Here is a 5,187-nt window from a genome sequence, read left to right as displayed (position 1 = left end):
CTTATTGTATAATAATTCCCTTTACTGTATTGTTTCTTTGTAAAGCCTTGGGTACACTGTGAGCGCTATATAAATAGAGATATACACACTGTCCTGATAATATCATGAGATATTATGTATTTTAATCAATCTGGTGCTTCAGGGGTTAATGTAGCTACAGTTTGATTGTAAAAATACAATATATTGGGTTTATGACAGGTCAAGGCTTTCCTGGGTCTGTGCTAATCTTCAAAAAGGGCTTCATTGGGAGGCCTATCACTGATGGCCCACTAAAAAAAGTGACACGTGTATTTTAGAAGGCAATAAACGATAGCCAGATATTATTCTGTCAGCCTCAAAGAGGGGTGACCCATAGGTCAACGCTTAGTTGGAAGAAACAAGGGTGTTGTTCCGCGCTGAGAATGCTACTGTAAAGAGTCCCTCTTGCAGCTGTTAGTCTAGGGGGGTTCCACACATCCCCTATAAAAGTGAGCTCCCACAAGGGGTGCTCATAAACAAGAAAAACAAGTGACAAATAGGCGCACTAAGCGATGGTAAACTTTATTAATGAAGGAAAGGGTAATCAGACAGTGGACAACCAAGGTCCAATAAAATAAGGTAAATAGTGTTAAAATAACTGGTATGATCGGGGGATGGCACCGGGTATAATCTAAATCACACTAGCACTACAGAAAGGATCCAGACCAGTCTGAGTACATACCCCATTTGAATGAGGGACGTGAAGAGTGAAGACCCGCTCCCTCCGACTGCAAAGATAGCGGAATTATTTTTTTAACCACGTACACATACTTGCTGGCCAGGGTTATTCCTTGAAGAGCGACCCTCCTTTTGCAGCGTCACAGCATCATGACATCGCTGCGTCATATCGCATCGTCACGGCAACGTGACGTCGGGTCGTCATGACAACGCGACGCTGCAGGAGGAGGGCCACTACCAAGAAGGTAAGACCCCCCCTCTCACTCACTCCCAACACACTAGCCTTTGGGGTGAAGGAGCTCTCCTGCTGGTACGAGGACTCTGCTGCTCCCTCCTCTGGTTGGAGGAAGTTGGATCCCGGCACCGACAGAAGGAGGAAGAGTATTGCAGGCGGGCAGAGCTGGGGGGGGGGGGGAAGCACCGGCCCACCTAGGCAACCCGCCCATGCACTTACTGCATCCCGCTACAATAATCAACTTAGGCTCTATGTATGAGAGAGTCTTTTTGACTTTTTACTCCTGTGATTATCAGGGTCACAAGACGGATGGGAACATGAGACTGAGCAGGCAGATAATCATGTGTCGTGGGAACAAACTGAAAAACAGTGTGAACGTTCTCACAGTAACTAACACAACAACAACGTGAATTGTAACAGCATCCATCTCTTGCTGGTATACATGTGCAAGGCCACGAGTGACTGACAATATCAAATTCAGGTCACACACCCTAACCCTTTATCCTGCACATTTAAACAAGTACAGCTGAAATTAAAGGAAGAGTGTACACGGGGTATATTGCTTCTGCTGAAAATGACATGAAGCCATCTGCCCATTGCTCAAGAATATATCAGCACCATTTCTTTACATGGGGCTGAAGCCTCCCCAAACAAGGAAAAGACAGCTTGATGGTATGTTGAATAGGACACTATGGGGGTTGTTGATTAACTTTGTGTCAATTGCTGTAAATGAGGCTTTTTTTTCTTGGATAAATCTGGTGCTATTTTGTAGTTTTATTATATATTGTACTATACTTGCATTTTATAATGCACAATATAAATTAAAAGTTTATTTTAGCATATTTATTTAACTAAACTTTAACACATATTAAAAGATATAAATCTGTACACACTTATATATAAATGACTAGCCCTACATTTCAATTGGTTTACTTTCCTTCCATGGTGTCAATGCAGCTTTGTAAGTATGTAGGTCATCCAGAGACGGAGGCACTGATCGAGCCACCTGTGCTGAAGCAGGGATATCCTTAAAACCGGATCTGGAGGTGGTCCTTGTGGACCGAAGTTGCCCACCCTTGTTCTGGATGCTTCGTAAATATTCGTAAAACGCAGTCTGGACAGCTGCTTGGTAAATCTCCCCCCAAAGTGCCTTTCCCATTGTCACAAGGAGCCGGGGCTTCCAAGCAAATTCTCCCAAGGACTGTGCTTTTATCAAGAGTCTACTAAATAACTTAACACTCTGCAACTGGCATCCTGCCGTTAAATTGGGACATTACATTCTGTGACCACTAACACTTACATGGTGATCCCCAGCTGAACACTGTGGTGTTCTTAATGGAATTTGGTATGTTTTGCGTGTTGGGAATATTATAAGGCACCATGTCATATATCTGAATACATGGATCATAATACTGAAAGATGCCCAAAAAAGGAATATATACATAAAAGGGTTAAAGATGCAACCCGACATAGTCGGCCAGTTTGTTTTCTTTAACCTTCTCCCACAATGTCCTTATTAGAGAATCAATATAGGGGTGGGGAGGTGGGACGTTGGCTGTACAAGCAGATCCTACGTCTAACTTGGAAAAATACATAAAAAAATACTTGTACATGTCTGTGACGATAGGCTCTGTCGGCCTTCCTTAATAAAGGGGGAGCCCATATGGTATGGGCTGAGAGTGTCAGCTCTTGTGTCCAAATGTTGGTTCTCTGTGTTTTAAAACTCCAATGCATTGTGTTTGTCCTGTGATTTAAACCCAGGTTGGTGACAAAAGGCAGTGTGAATTAGCATGTGAATTACATGTGGATTAGCATTTCCATGCCCCAGTTCAGATAGGGATTCAAAGCCCAAATCTCCCCAATTTATTTCCCTTATAAGTATAAGGTTCCCCAGAGTATATTCTGTAAGGAAGTGTACTTTATATTGTGTTTTAATGTTTACTATAAGGTTCTATACAGAAAGCACAGGCATATGGTTAATATGCTGGCTAGTTTGCATAGATTCCATAGTTCAAAGAGGAGAGGAATGGCAGAGGGGGGAAACCATTTGGCGAGCAGGATATTCAGATTGGGATGTCTTTGTTTTACTAGACACGACGGAGCCAGGGAAAGAGAAAACGGCTCTGGATGTCAGAACTGATAAGCAAGGTTTCTATTGGCAAGTTTTGAATTTATCCCTCCTATCAGGGAATGCGTAATTTCAATCCCTGCGTTAATTGGCTATTACTCTCCTCAATGATTTAGATAGGATTTCAGCCTATATAAGAGCGTGCTGTAAAAGCATCTCTCTCTCTTGTTCCTGGTGGAGGTCTGAAGACAAGCAGCCTCTGGCAGGCCTCTCCCTTCTGATGCTTCTGTGAAAGAGCTATTCACACCGGGAAGCATGGGGAGGCCTAGCCAGCAGGCTGGATTTCGGACCAGGAGCTCAAGGTCCTATCAAGGTAAGCCTTTCCTGAACAGGCGCCTTGCAACTAGGAAAGGGTAGATCTCTTCCCCAGACCCCCGTAAGTGTGTATATTCTCTGTTTCTTGTATTTCTGTGTGTTTCCGAGGTCTTGTCCGAATAAACCGCAATTTATTTTACTGCCTGTTTTGCCTTGTGACTGATCCCTTAAATATAAATGTGAATTGGGCCTGGTCTCCCGTGACAATGTCAGCTTTGTGTAAAACATTTTTTAATCAATTTCCAGATAAGACCCTTTAAACATGTCACTAGAATTAGTTCACCTGGGTCCTAGGAGGGATTGCCCCTTTAACTGGTTTGCTCTCCACAAGCATTATGATCAAAGTCATCTTTCTAATATGACCACTACAAAGGGTAACTTCTCCAAACACTGTGATTAAGGACCTTTAAAAGGGATCCAGGAGGATAAAAGCTGCCTAAAGAAGACTACAAAAGGAACCAGCATGAAACTATTCCCAGTACCAATCCCGCATACTCTGCAATGACCACTATAGTCAGAATGTTTTAGGTTCAGAACTCCACATTCTCACGGATATTGGTCACAATGTGACCAGTCATTTGTAGATTATTATAATAATAATAAATAATAATAACTTTATATAAAGTAGTGCTTTTCTCCCAATGGGTCTCAAAGCGCATCACAATTACAGTATAGTGCAATGGCGTGCCCCCCCCCCAAAAAAAATCTCACACCCCCCAGTTTGCGCACCGCTGGTATAGTGCACGGAATGCAGCACATAGGAATGTTACAGACACAGTCCCTGCCCAGATGAGCTTACACTCTATGTTTTTGGTGCGTGAGGCACAGGGAGATAAAGTGACTTGCCCAAGGTCACACAAGGAGCTGACACCAGAAATCGCCCTGAATCAAACTCAGTGTTATTGTTATCGGTCGGTGCCTTTACTTACTGACCCACTTCTTCAGCCCTATATGTATTGCTTAAACATTACAGCTACAACTATACAGTTCTCTGTGTCCTGCTGATAGTGTATCTTAATGGTTAACAGTGTCCTGTTGATAATTATTTCCCTCTATACTTTTAGCTTAAGTGGATCAATAAATAATCCAGCATAACAGTGAAGGGTAGGAATTGCTTCATAGAGTTTGGTTATCTGCTATCAGCCAGTTACATGCACAGGAATATGTGAAATACGAAGTGACCACAAACAGAAATTCCAATATAGATACAGTATCTTTATAGAGAGTATACAGTATATCACAAGGGAGATACCATTATGGAACATAGTCTAACAATAAAATATAATTAATAATATAAATGTAATCTATAGAAAATGTTGCAAATACGAGAAATGTGTGATCAAAATAAAATCTTAAACATTCCCCTTAACAATCCCAAAAGGAATTTCCGAAAAGTTTATTGTAGTGTCCAAACACTATATATAGTATGTTACATAGTTACATAGTCACATAGTAGATGAGGTTGAAAAAAGATGTACAGTACGTCCATCAAGTTCAAACTATGCTAAATTTAGACAATAGATACTTTGAAGGCAAACAAAAAAAACCAGATATTCAATGATATAATAAATTCCTTCCTGACTCCAAGAATTGGCAATCGGATTAATCCCTGGATCAACATCCTTCCCATGTATACTTATTTGGTATATCCCTGTATACCTTTCCCATCTAAAAATATGTCCAACTTTTTTTTTGAACAAATCTATTTTATCTGCCATCACAGTCTATATGCGTGTCAACACATATATATTTCACCAGTATAACCGGAAAGGATAACTTGGACAGTGTTCCCAATTCTAGTGCTCCAGCTGCT

Source organism: Ascaphus truei, chromosome 14 (genome assembly GCF_040206685.1).
Source record: "Ascaphus truei isolate aAscTru1 chromosome 14, aAscTru1.hap1, whole genome shotgun sequence".
Taxonomy (NCBI): Eukaryota; Metazoa; Chordata; class Amphibia; order Anura; family Ascaphidae; genus Ascaphus; species Ascaphus truei.
This window is presented reverse-complemented; position numbering follows the sequence as displayed.